Source organism: Nicotiana sylvestris, chromosome 1 (assembly GCF_000393655.2).
Source record: "Nicotiana sylvestris chromosome 1, ASM39365v2, whole genome shotgun sequence".
Classification (NCBI taxonomy): Eukaryota; Viridiplantae; Streptophyta; class Magnoliopsida; order Solanales; family Solanaceae; genus Nicotiana; species Nicotiana sylvestris.
The window spans coordinates 78,336,264-78,351,093 of record NC_091057.1 but is presented as its reverse complement, the minus strand read 5'-3'; the positions used below and the strand labels follow the sequence as shown (position 1 = coordinate 78,351,093).

Sequence of the window (14,830 nt, the reverse complement as noted above, 5' to 3'; positions counted from 1 at the left end):
TTCATGTTGTTTAATTGTGTAACGAATTAGATTCTCATGTCTTATTGATGAGTTCTGACTCAGGAAGATTAAGTGATTGTGTAGTAGTTGTGGTTGTGAAAGGGTATAGGGAGATGTCAGTTTGAGGCTAAGCATGTGGGTTATAACCTGTAGGCTAATCTACGTATGTGTGATCCTTATGATGTTGTGTGAAGGCTTTCTTTTCTACCAGTGGGTTATATTTGTGCAATTTGAGTTAGGATCAGTTGTAATAGTTGACCTGACCATCACGAGGATAAATGAGAACTTAGCAGATTATTTGAGGTACTATATGGTTTGTGCTATAAAAGCTTATGAAAAATTTAGTTGAATCTTACTGCGGTATTATGGTAGTTATAGAGATGGGATTGTGAGTTATTAAGCGTTTTGATCTATGGTTTTAAGCCAAGTGGGGGAGTCTACTGTCAACGATTTGATTGCATGTTTACATGTTGTATTGGTTTCAGTTTGAGGCAAACTTTTGAATTAGTTATAACTTGCTGAGGTTGAGATCGAGTATGACTTGAGTAAAGGAATTTCTAGATATGGGTTATGTTACACTTTATGGGTATATAGGAATCATGGAATGATTGAGTTGTTATTATGGAATATGTAGTTCGCATGGAGTAGGAATTTGATCGGTTCTGTTAAGCGGGGTGACTTATTTGGGTATTGTCGTGTTAATGAGCGACAATTTGTTTGGTCCGTTTGGGCGGTGCAATTGAGATTTGAGTAAAGTGGACGACTCTCAAGAAGGTTCTAATAGATGCAAGATTTATATATAGCAATTGAGAACTTATTCGGATTTGTATATGGTCAGAATCTGAAATTTGTGTTGGATGGTATCGGTACTCGCGGTATTTGTGTATCACTATGGATTCTACATTTTAGTATCAGAAAAGTAAAGAAAACAGTATTAGGTTCACATAAGGTCTCTTCAGAGTAGGTGTCTCGGTTGTGGTACTTTTGGGATGTTTAATAGGAAATACGGCGGCTTATGGGCCTTAAGGCAATGTGGTTTTTATGTAAGGATCTCTTGTGGTGAGTTTTGGGTAAGGATCGTGGTGTTCTGGCAGGGAGTAGTGTCAACTTGAGGTTAATTCGGAAGGAACTCGGAGAGGTAGGACAACTTGGTAGTGGGTTGGATCAGCACGGTAATGGATATCATTCAATCTTTGGGTACTTGTAATGTGGTGAGTCTCTATAAGTGTTTTAGGGCAATACTCTTAGGTTTTTGCGACCTGCGTGGCTTGGTAGTGTTAGAGAGATGCAGTTCTGATGATTTGGTTATGTGCAAATTGATTTCGGAGAGTTCTCGATGGTTTCAACCACGGTTTGAGACGGATATTTCCTACCTGCGTGAGGAGCATGTTGTGTATTGTGATTTTCTCTTGGATGGGATCAAGTGGCAGGTTTCTGACTGATCAGGTTTGTATTCTGTTGGTGAGTCAGAGTTGATTATGAGATTCACGTACTTTTCATATAATGGCATGATAGATGCAGTGCGTTGTGTGAGATTGAGATTTTCATGTGCAAGGTCACGATTCAGTTTCAAAGGAAAGTCATGAGTTTATGCAGCACAGACGATTTGCACATGTTGGCACCATTTGGTATTGCTTAAGAAGGGTGCGCATTTTAGAAGGCGCACTGTGTTTGACTTACAGATGCTTTAATGGTATTGCGGTACTCGCCTAGTTGATCAACTGCTGATGTTCATAATTGAATTGGTTGCCGGATTTTGTGATTTTTACCGAGTTACGAGGTGCGGGCCCGGATTTGATGTTTTTGGAGACTTTGGGCTTTTAAATAAATATTGAACCTTTATCGTTTGAAATTTTTTCCTTTGGCATTATTTGATGTTCTTCAGTTGCTTGGTGCTGAGGCATGAACCCCTAATTGTTTGGGATCGAACTCTAAATAATTCACTTCAAATGTTCAAGTGAGACTCTCGAATTCACTCAATTAATAGTTCAAACATTTAGTAGAAACTCCTCTCTCGCTTAAGTCTCAACCTCGCAAGATTAACCAATTTAATCTTGGTGAATATATGCAAGAATGTGTAGTGGATTGGTCTTTAGGAGAACCTCTCTCGATTATCCTCCTAACTAGGTTTAATTAATGATTCATATAGCCTCTTTTGATTACTAAGAAGAATTAATGAACTCCACCAACAATAATGCAAAGATATTACAAGTTTTGCCTCTCTCGAATACATAAACAAGTGAATATAGATGCAACAATTAAATTATACAAAGACTCTTTAATACATAAAACTAGAGTTATAATCCACAAACAAATATCAATACACCAAATCCATCAAACCCTAAAGGTAATTACTCCATACACATGGAACAATTCATCACAAATATGTTTAAAGTACAGAAAAACATAAAACGATCAAAACTCGTGCCTTGAGTGGGGACCGAATGATGAGTTCCTTGTGCTTTTTCTTCTCTAACTCCTCCTTAGCCTCCTTAGGGTTAAGATGTGTCAAAATCCCAGAAAATAACATCTTTCCATGTATTTATACCAAGTAGGATCGGGCCTAGACGAAATTACCCTTTCCTAGACTAAACTCTGGAAGAAATACACAAGCACGTCGCATGGAGCGACGCGCCATCCCACGTGCTAGTGGAGATCTTCAGAAAGCACAACAATTCAACAAGTAGAAAAAATACACTGTTGTGTCGCACTATGCCTTGCACCTTGTGTCTCACTAGTGCAAATATCTAAATATAGCTCAAATCTTGCGTTTTAACTTCCAGACATGGTCCTCGACCCCCGAACACGATCCTGGCTTAATCCAGTGGGCATTACTTAGACTTCAAATCTCCAAATAGCTTGAAACAGCTCCACAACACCTACATTGCTCGAAATGACTCCTACAAAGCATAAAACACACAATAAGTGCAAAACGCTACCAGTTAAAGCTCAACACAAAGAAAGTGCTGAATTAGAGTGCAATTAGAGACTAAAATTCGTAATTAGAGCCTACCATCAATGGACACTTGACATACAGACATAGAGATGCATTTTTCTCAAGTTGTACGGTATCACGTCATTCATGACTTCTCATACACATTGACATGTAGGCATGGAGATGTACTTTCCTTATACCATCTAATAATGAAACACTTACTTGTTGAAAGATATTGGGAAAAAATCACAATTTTACAAACATACTCATATTTTGATGATTTCGGTAAAAGATTTGGGTTTTACTGTTAAACTTGAAAAGCATGCCTATTTTTCGGAACTGTGAACGAGCTGAGTATTATATCTTTGATTTATTACTTGTATTGCTTTAGTTATATTGTTATGAGTTGTTCCGAGCTATCGGTTAGGTTTGATACTTATTGAGTATATGGGGTCGGTTGTACACGTACTACACTTCTGCATCTTGCGTGTAGATATTGGATGTTGATGTTGTTGTGTATGCGGGAGCTAGATTTGAAGATTTTCTTGCGTTTCAGTCATAGCTGCCTCTTGGTCTTGGTAGCTTTAGTATTTAAAATATTTTCATGTAAAATTTGAACATACGATGTATTTTATTTCATACCAGCTTTGCAAATTCTAAATCATAGAAGCTCATGATTTGTACTTCTAGTTCTTGGAAAATGTATAAAGATTCATCTATTTTATTAGTTACTTGTCTCAATAAATCTCATTAAATTGGATAGTTGTTAATTGGCTTACCTAGCGGGCTGGGTTAGGCGTCATCACAACTAGTTGGATTTTGGATTGTGATAAGTTGGTATCAGAGCTCTAGGTTTATAGGTTCTACGAGTCATGAGCAAGTGTCTAGTAGATTCTTGCGGATCGGTATGATGACGTCCATACCTATTTTTGAGAGGCTACAGGGCATTCAGGATAAACTTCCCATCTTTCTTTCTTTATCGTGTGGCATTGATTCAGCTTGAAGCATAACTCTTTGAATTCCTTCCACTTGCTCATATGTGTACGTGAGCGCTTGGTATCAGTTGTGCATTTACAGCTTGTGATTCTATGGATGAGGTACGAGATGTGTTTCCAGTGTTTGGTGATGTGCCAGTTTGGAGTACTTGAGGCCAGGTTTAGACTGCAGCTTAGGCTCAGTAATTTCAGCTGTGTGAGTATATGCTTTTTGACTTACATATCCGATAGTGTCCCTATGAGTGGGATTTCTGGCTTGATAAGTGGTTGGATGGCTATATGATGAGTATGATGTGACGGTAGGATATTTTTAAATAGTTTGAATGTGATGAGAAGAGTTTGCTTGAGATGTAGAAAGGACCATTGGGTGATTGATTTCTGTCTTGATGTTACGTATAGTCTTGAGTTATGAGTGTACTGAAGGATCTTTCATGTTGTTTAATTGTGTAACGAATTAGATTTAGATGTCGTATTGATGAGTTCAGACTCAGGAAGATTAAGTGATTGTGTAGTAGTTATGGTTGTGAAAGGGTATAGGGAGATGTCAGTTCGAGGCTAAGCATGTGGGTTATAACCTGTAGGCTAATCTACGTATGTGTGATCCTTATGATGCTGTGTGAAAGCTTTCGTTTCTACCAGTGGGTTATATTTGTGCGATTTGAGTTAGGATCAGTTGTAATAGTTGACCTGACCATCATGAGGATAAATGAGAACTTAGCAGATTATTTGAGGTACTATATGGTTTGTGCTATAAGAGTTTATGAAGGATTTAGTTGAATCTCACTACGGTATTATGGCAGTTATAGAGTATGAGCATTGTGAGTTATTGAGCATTTTGATCTATGGCTTTGAGCCAAGTGGGGGAGTCTACTGTCGACAGTTTGATTGCATGGTTACATGATGTATTGGTTTCAGTTTGAGGCAAACTTTTGAATCAGTTATGACTTGCTGAGGTTGAGATCGAGGATGACTTGAGTAAAGGAATTTCTAGATATAGGTTATGTTACACTTTATGGGTATATAGGAATCCTGGAATGATTGAGTTGTTATTCTGGAAGATGTAGTGCGTATGGAGTAGGAATTTGTTCTGTTCCGTTAAGCGGGGTGACTTATTTAGGTATTGTCGTGTTAATGAGGCATAGTTTGTTTGGTCCGTTTGGGCGGTGCAATTGAGATTTGAGTAAAGTGGACGACTCTCGAGAAGGTTCTAATAGATGCAAGATTTATGTATAGCAATTGAGAACTTATTCGGATTTGTATATGGTCAGAATCCGAGATTTGTGTCGGATGGTATCGGGACTCGCGGTATTTGTGTATCACTATGGATTCTACATTTTAGTATCAGAAAGGTAAAGGAAATAGTATTAGGTTCACATAAGATCTCTTCAGAGTAGGTGTCTCGGTTGTGGTACTTTTGGGATGTTTAACAAGAAATACGGGGGCTTATGGGCCTTAGGGCAATGTGGTTTTATCTAAGGACATCTTGTAGTGAATTTTGGATAAGGATCGTGGTGTTCTGGCAGGGAGTAGTGTAAACTTAAGGTTAATTTGAAAGGAACTCAGAGAGGTAGGGCAACTTGGTAGTGGGTTGGATCAGCACGGTAATGGATATGATCCGTTCTTTGGGTACTTATAATGTGGTGAGTCTCTATAGGTATTTTGGGGCAATACTCTTAGATTTTTGCGATCTGCGTGGCTTGGTAGAGTTAGAGAGATTCAGTTCTGATGATTTGGTTATGTGCAAATGGATATCGGAGAGTTCTCGATGGTTTCTACTACGGTTTGAGACGGATATTTCCTACCAGCGTGAGGAGCATATTACGTATTGGGATTTTCTCTTGTATGGGATCAAGTGGCAGGTTTCTGACAGATCAGGTTTGTATTCTATTGGTGACTAAGAGTTGATTATGAGATTCATGTACTTTGCATATAATGGCATGATAGATGCAATGCGTTATGTGGGATTGAGATATTCATGTGCAAGGTCATGATTCAGTTTCAAAAGGAAAGTCATGAGGTTATGCAGCACAGATGATTGCACATGTTGGCACCATTTGATATTGCTTAAGAAGGGTACGCATTTCAGAAGGCGCATTGTGTTTTGACTTACAGATGCTTTATTGCTACTGCGGTACATGCCTAGTTGATCAACTGTTGATGTTCATATTTTTCTATGTGGCATGGAAGAATTTTAGAAATATTTCTCGTGGGGATGATTATGTTTGAGAGATGTGTTAGTCATTCGAGTGGAGCAGTTGAGATCGACTATGCTGATTCGTGTGTTTTATATTCCTCAGAAGCAGATTATTTTGGGGTTGCGGATTGTGAAGATGTGGCCAAAGTTGGCTAGATGGTAGTATGTGTTAGGGTTAGATCATTGTGGACTTTTGGAGGACTATTTATTTATTTGGGATGACCGGAGTTGATTTTGGAACCCATTGGTAGGCCCAATGAGGATGTGTATTCTACACCAGGTTAGATTTTTTGACTCAGAACTATTCGTGTTGAGGGGTGTGGCATTCAGTTAGAGTTGAACTTGTTAGTGTTCGAATATGATCTATGTGTTACTTTTCTATGTAATGAGAGGTTATAATTTGTTGGTTATGTGAACGAATGATGCGATTCTGTTTGGGTCTTGTAGCGGAATTTGAGCGAGATAGTTATTAGGGTGTTGAATAGTGGATTGCGCATTGGTTATGGTCTTTATGGACAGTGGTATATTGTGTTCTTTGCTTCTCCATGGTTATGGTCGTGCACTTGTGTACTTAGTGTCGAATTGCTTATGGTTGTTAATTTTGAGCATTGGGGGCTCGAGGTGTTTCGTATGGATCGGTGTTTAGATGGGTCACGTATTGCAACTGGTTATGATAGGATATGATCCTTTGTGATAAATTCATGTGTTTTGGTTCTACAGTGTGATAGGTCCTTGGCATTGCATTGTGGTGGTATTTTTGGGTGCATTTGAATTTTTGCTTAACGGTGCACAGATTGCACAATTTGTGATTATAGGTAATATTGGTGTGGCGTGTCAGCAGAGTAGCTTGTATTTGATGAGATGGATTCCTTGGGCCTATAGTGATTTCTATCGAATTTGTTTATGGTATGTTGGGATGATAATATCGGAAGTCAGCTTACAATTTGGGCAATGATTCTAGTTATGCGAGAGAGCTCTGTGACTTGTTGATCTGATGAGTCGTTATGAGTTTATACGTGTTTCTTTAATCATCGGTAGTGTACGAAGGTTTTAGAGGGTGCTTTTGTTTCATATGAGGTTTGTTACCAGTACCGGGTATGTTTTGAGCAGCTACTATGGTCAAAAGTTATTGCTGTGAGCATTTGAGCTATGTGGTATATCATACAATTACATCTTGGGTTATGGATATGAATTGATACAGCTTGTAAGACTTACACAGTGTGTAGATGCGAGATTTGGGTCTTGTAAGGAATTCCGGATGTTGGAAATTGGGTTCTAAGGCTTACTGACTAAGGTTAAGTAATGATATTCAGTTATGATGTGTTTTCAGGCTTACAGGGACTGGGGTGTTGTGGGATCACCCCCGCGTATATGCGTGGTAAGGTTACACGATGATTTGACGGCTTGGGAATAACTCTTGGAAAGTTTGAGGACGAACGTATGTTTAATTGGGGGAGAATATAACGACCCAGTCAGTCGTTTTGAGCATTTGTACTTTGCTCGGTGGTTTGAAGGCATGAGCAGCTCCGTATGATGTATATTAACTTGTGTGTATCGCCGGTTTTGGTTTTCAGGTGTTTCGCAATTGATTTGGAAGAATGAATTTCGTGATTGAAGCTTTAGAGTTGGAAGAGTTGACCAAGTTTGACTTTTTAGTATTTGACCTCCGATTGGAGTTTTGATGGTTCCCTTAGTTTCGGATGGTTATTTTGGACTCGATCGTATGCCCAAATTTGCATTTGGCTATTTCTAGAAGGCTTCGACACTAATCGGCAAAAGTTGGAAATTTTAAGGTTTGAAAAATTCATAAGTTTTACTGAGAGTTTACTTTGAGGATATCGGATTCAAATTATGGTTCCATGAATGAAAATAGCTTCGTTATGTCATTAAGGACTTGTGTGCAAAATTTGAGTTCATTCCGAGTTGATTTGATATGTTGGGTTAGAGTTTTAGAAGTTGAAGGCTCAAAAGTTATTAAGTTTGATTTGAGATACGATTCGTCGTTTCGATGTTGTTATGTATGATTTGAGGTCTCGAGTAGGTCCGTGTTATTTTATGGGACTTTTGGGAATGTTCGGACGGGGTTCCGAGGGGCTTGGGCATGTTTCGAATTGATTATGGGCCAATTTTCTTCATGTTTTCATTGTTGGTTGCTGCTGGTATCTGGTGCCTCAACTGTCCTTTATGACTGCGAAGATTGGCATGCAATGGCGTAGAGGAAATCTGGAGCGGGGCATTTTCTTCATTGCGGTCACGATTGTATGGCCGTGTTTGCGTAGAGTTAGGATGGCCTACATCGCGTTTGTGTCTGCTTCTACGCGTTCGCGTAGTGTTTGGGGCTGAACTAGGCAGAATACTGGTTATCTTTTCACATTTGCGAGGTTGTTTTCACGTACGCGTGGCTTTGTCAGTCTTGTGTATCGCATTCGCGAATCTGATAATGCAATCGCGTAGTGCATTTTCAGGAACAGTGCTTTTTCTTCTTCGCGATCGTGATGGTATTTTCGCGATAGCGAATCATTGATTCGCCTAGTGCTTATAATGTACTCTATTTCGGGGGTTTTAGCCATTTTTTCATATTTGGAGCTATGGAGCTCGGATTGAGATGACTTTTAAAGCGATTTTTACCATACATATTGGGGTAAATGTTTCTGTACTCGTTTTTTTATTCTATTTCATGAATTTATATTTGTTTTTGGCATTTGATCGAGGATTTCAAGACAGAAATTGGGGGGTTTGGTCTAAAGTTTCATAAAGTGAAATTTTGAGCTTTGAACGTTGATTCGGTCAGATTTGAGTGAAACTAGTGTGGTTGGACTCGTAATTGAATTGGTTGCCAGATTTTGAGATTTTTACCGAGTTACAAGGTGCGGGCCCGGATTTGACGTTTTTGTTGACTTTGGGCTTTTAATTAAATATTCTACCTTTATCATTTGGAATTCTTTCCTTTGGCATTATTTGATGTTCTTCAGTTGCTTTTGGCTAGTTTTGAGCCGTCCAGAGGTCGATATGCGTGGGATGCATTTTTGGAGCATCGTTTCGCTTACTTGGTGTTGGATTTTGTTTGTTCGAGATAAGTAACACTTCTAAACTTGGTGTTGAGGGTATGAACCTCTGAATATATGTGATATGTGTTTGGTGTTGAGATGGCGCACATGCTAGGTGACGGGCGTGTAGGTGTGCACCGTGTAAATTGTGACTCGATTATTTCTATGTTACTGTGTAGTTAACTAATCTTATTTGCATCTATGATATCTGTACGTGCTAGAGTAATTGAGTTGTGATCTATGTTAGAAACCATATTTAGGCTCTATGCTTATCCTATTGTGACCCACTGAGGTCATTTATGTTGTTGAATTATTTTCTTACATTGCAATTACATACTCAGTCATATGCATTCATTTGCATATCATATCTCAGTCTTTGTTACCATTTATTGATACATCACATCATTTTTGGGCTGATTTTCATGATGTTGTGAGCCTGAGAAACTGGAGAGATTGCTGACTGTATGAGGTCGAGGGCCTGATTGTGAGGATATTGATGGGATCGGGCTGCACGCCGAAGCAGGTATTATTGATTCATGATAGGATCGGGCTTCACACTCCAACATGTATTATTGATTCATGCCATGATTGGCTTATTATAGCGCTTGGGCTGGATCTGCTCCTCCGAAGACTGCATATGCACAGTGAGTGCAGGTACCTACTGAGTGCGAGTGCTAGTACCGAGAGTGAGTGCCAAGTGACTATGAGGACTGAGTGAATTGATACTATGAGAGTATGCATATGGTTTTATCACTGTGTTGCATTGCATTCGACATGCACACTTGACATACAATCATAGAGATTTCATGACTTCTCATACACATTGACATGTAGGCATAGAGATGTACTTTCCTCATGCCATCTGATAATGAAATATTTACTTGTTGAAAGATTTGGGGACAAAATCACAGTTTTACAAACTTCCTCATATTTTGGTGATATCGGTAAAACATTTGGGTTTTATTGTTATACTTGAAAAGCATACCTATTTTTTCGGAACTGTGAAGGAGCTGAGTATTATATCTTTGAGTTATTACTTGTACCGCTTTAGTTATATTGTTATGAATTGTTCATGGCTATTGGCGTTGGACTCTGACCCTTGTCCAAGCTCGTCACCACTTTCAACCTAAGGTTAGGTTTATTACTTATTGAGCACATGAGGTCGATTGTACTCATACTATACTTCTGCACCTTGCGTGCAAATGTTGGATGTTGATGCTATTATGTATGGCGGGAATTGGATTTGAAGATGCACCTACGTTTTCCGGTCATAGCTGACTCTTGATCTTGGTAGCTTTAGTATTTAAAATATGTTAATGTATATTTTAAAACAGACGAATTATTTTATTTTATACCAACTTTGTAAATTCAAAATCATAGAAGCTCATGATTTGTTCTACCAGTCCTTGGAAAATGTATAAAGGTTGAGTTGTTTTATAATTTGCTTATCTCAATAAATCTCATTAAATTGAATAGTTGTTAATTCGCTTAATTAGAGGGTTGAGTTAAGCGCCATCACGACTAGTTAGATTTTGGATCATGACACTACTGGTGCCATGTGATACAATAGAATAAAGATGGGTTGAGTGCCCGGCACCAAATCAATACCAAAATCAATATCCATGTCGGGTGGCATGCCCCGGTATGCTGGGAACACATCTGGAAACTCCCTCACTACAGAAACTGACTCAACAGTAGGAGTATTAGTATTAATATTGTGTAACACTCCATAAATTCGGATTAGTTCTGGATGTGTTAAATGAGTATTAATGTGACCTTTTAGATATGTGAAGTCCTATTAGGATGAGTATGGGTGGAAACAATTATTTTAGAATCAAGACCGAGAGTGAGGTGCATGAAATTTGATATAATCGACCAAGTTTATGGGAGGTCCTTCTTACAGCCTTAGACAGTGTAAGTCCATGAAAACTCATAGCCTTAGACAGTGTAAGGCCATGAAAACTCACAGCCTTAGAAGGTATAAGGCACTGTCCATGGCTTTAACCTTAGCGCCCCTAACAATGCAAGGGCATGTTGTTTTGGCGCCTCTAATGGTGTCCCGCGCCGATGAGCTACTTTTATTTCCTTCTCAAGTTTTGGGATGTGTACACTTATTTAAACCCTACATCGTACCCCACACCCCTAAACGAAAACTTACTCTAGAAAGGACAGCTCCCAAGTATCCAATTTACCCAAGGTCCTCCATCATCCAAGGTAAGTTCTAATGATGATTCTAAGTTAATTTCAAATCTCCAACACCTTATTAACTTGGGTAAATCCTTCAAATTATTAGATATTCGATCGAGACACCATGATTGAGTAAAGAAACCCTAGAACTCGAATTCAAGAGGATTGAACTTCAAAAAGGTAATGCTTCTACTCCCTAGTCATTTATAACTATTAAGTGATGAGTTTTGGGAGAATAGAAAATGCATTTGATGAAGAGAACCATATGAACTATACTATGGTTTTGGGTTGTTGACTTATGATTGTTGTAAATATTTGGGTGATTAGAAATGTTGTTAGTTACATAAATTTGGGATTGTAGAATCACCTATAAGTAGTAGAATGAGAAATTGGTGAAGGATCATCACCTAGCATGTACATCACCTCAACAGCAAACACATATCACGTATATTCAGGGGTTCATACCCCAGTACCAAGTTTAGAAGTGTTACTGTCACACCTTCTCTTTACCTCCCGATGGGGTATATAAGGGAGTCTTTCCAATTTAATGACATTAATCGAAATGGGATTATTTTATTTATTTCAGAGTCGCCACTTGGAATAGTTTATTTGGTGTCCCAAGTCACCGGTTTATTTTAAAATCTCAAATCGAGGAAATTTTGACTTTACTTTAAAAGCCTGCGAACCAGAAATTCTAAATAAGAAATTCTGTTAACCCGGGAGAAGGTGTTAGGCATTCCCGGATTCCGTGGTTCTAGCACGGTCGCTTAAACTATTAATATTGGCTTATTATCTGATTTATTACATATTTTAAACCTATTGTACATTTTTAACTTTTTAAACCGCTTTTAATTATTTTAAACAGCTTTTTAGGATTTATGGAATTATTTCTTGAACAAGTTACGATTGTCGTACACTTGTCGTTTTGGAACACACCGCAAACCACGCTATATGAAATGCACTCGCGATTCGCGACATGTTTATTTTATTATTTTTCAAAGTTGTTATGATCGGGTCGAATAAAATGCACACCCGATTTTGGGAATTAGATATCGTAACTATGTCACGGGAACCATACCCATAGTCATGATGATTTAATTTCGCGCCTAAAGCAAGCTACAATTGTTGAAAGTATTTTTTTTTACACTAGTTAGTACTAATGTGAGGGCCATGGGTTATGGACATTGTCGTGAATGACACACCTCAATTTATTTTAAAAAATTTGACTCAACTAAAGCAAACTACGGATGTTCATGTTTAAAACTAATTTGAAATTAGGTATCACAACTACGTCATGGGAGTCGTGCCCGTAATTGTGATGATCTAATTACATGCCCAAATCAAGCTACGATATTTATGATTGTTTTCCTAATTTTCAGAAATCTTTGGGTAAGCCGGTTCCTAAGATTTGGAACTAGCAGATAATGCATTCGAAAGAGCAACGAAGAAAAACTCACAGATTAGTAGCTTTTGGATCTCATACATCGCAAATCAAGCAAACGCTACAGTACATATATGATCCACAATCTATATAGCTTTTTCCTTTCAAGATCAAATGAGCATAATCTTTGGGAAGAACCACAGGCTAGTAGAACTAAACTCTAATGTCAGAGAGCAAAACACATTGAGCACATTGTGTAAAGGTTGCCTTTACAGTGGCAAAGATTTCAACTTTGAATCTCTCAAAATCACTTGTGGGGCATGTTTATCTATCTCATTTAAGCTGATGACACGATAATTAGATCGAGTTCAATGCAGCTTAACTAGAATTTCACCTATCTACACCTGTTCAGATTCTAATTGATTCGCAGCAAGGAATTACAAAAGTAATGAATTATAAACAAATGGCTTACATAATCATGAGAAAAAATAAAATGGGATCAATTTTTGAATAACTTACAAAATCAATAATCACTGACAGATCAAAAATCGAATGCCTTCATCAAATTATGGACCAAACTCTCACAGTAAACCATGAAGGCAAAAGAAGCGAACAAGCATATAACTTAAAATACCCATTTGAACATAAATCTACTTCAACAACTACGAATAGAAAATCTTTTAATTGCAAATATTCTGGAATCTTTCAAACACATGAGAAATTAGACATAAAACAACGGGTAATTCGATTTTTTCATTTCATATTCAAAGGAAGATTTCGGGCAAATGTGTACATACCTAAGCAGCCAAAATTAACTGAAGAAAAACCACAAACAAGCTTCTGAAATATGAGAGGAGATCCAGCAACATGAAAACAGCAACTTTCAACAACATCCAGCAACTCTAATCGGCAGAAAAACAACGAGCCTTCATTGAAATCTCCATTTTTCTTTTGTTTTTCGAAGCTCTTTTTTTCAGATTTGATTTTGAAATTTAAAATGGTCCTCTCTTTTTCCAGACCTGTATAGGTGTATATGAGTGTGTGTGGGTGAAGGCGATATATGAGAGTGAAGAAGACGGAGAAAAAGAAGGGACAACGGCCAGCTCTTCTATGGAGAGAGAGGTTTGTGAGTTGCTGCTGATTTTTCCATTTTCTGCCCTCCCTTGTGCCGCTGCTGCGTTTCTTTTTTGGAGGAGAGGGTAATCTGATGTTGGTCTCATTGTTTTCGTGTTCTAGCAGCTAGGTCTCTCACTCTTGTGAAGAAGGAGAGCTAGAAACGGCTCTCATGCTCTCTAGGTGAAGGGTCTTCTGATTTTCTAGGTCTCAGATGCGCGTTCTTTTTGTCTATGGGAGGGGATCTCTATTAGGTCTAAAATCTGATTGTTCGATTTATAGGTTCTTTAGGTCTAGGTTTTTAGTAAGCAAATGCGACAGAATGTTTGCAAAAGCAACTTCGCAAATGCGATAACAACAGAATCTGGGTCGTAGAAGGAGCCCGTATAGATCGGGTTATTATCAAATCTGTAAGCCAGCTACCAGTGAGGTCAAACGTAGTTCCCATGATTCCTTTGTTTTTCTTGTGACTTTTCTCTTGTTTCGTTTTTTCATTATTATTATTTTTTCCATTAGTGACTCCAAAAGAGAGGTGTGATGAAGTCCTGTCCAGTGATTTTAAAACAGAAGCCAAATCGGGATTTAATCAAAATTTCATAACCTCTTCTTCCAAACTCCAAATTGGGCGATTTTTGAAAGGGGATTTCACCACAAATTCATAGGTATGTAATATTAGACTCATTAGGGGTTTTGGGAGGAATTTAACTTGTTTTGGGCCTCTTGAGTCTTGGCCCAATTCAAAAATAAGACGACTTTCTTTTTCTCTTTTGTTCTTTTTTCTATGATTTTAAAAAATCTAATTGAATTAATTAAATAAGCTAAATAAAACCATAAATTAGGATCTACCTTAAATTATTTTGTAAAGTTAATCTTACTTATTTTTACTAATTTAACACTAATTAATTTAAAATAAAAGTTAAAATGTGGACATGACTATTGTAGTAATTTTTTGTGATTTTTGTTTAATGAATGCAACTA

At 37.9% G+C, this 14,830-nt stretch overlaps 1 long non-coding RNA gene across 1 annotated transcript; it reads right to left on the bottom strand.

Moving 5' to 3' along the window:
* Positions 1 to 2,228: 2,228 nt before the first annotated feature.
* On the bottom strand, positions 2,229 to 14,151 carry LOC138879837 (uncharacterized). The gene is made up of 2 exons (XR_011402719.1): positions 13,537 to 14,151; positions 2,229 to 2,900 (listed from the first exon to the last, which is right to left on the bottom strand). It is a non-coding gene; the product is annotated as an uncharacterized lncRNA (long non-coding RNA).
* Between the last annotated feature and the right edge of the window lie 679 nt (positions 14,152 to 14,830).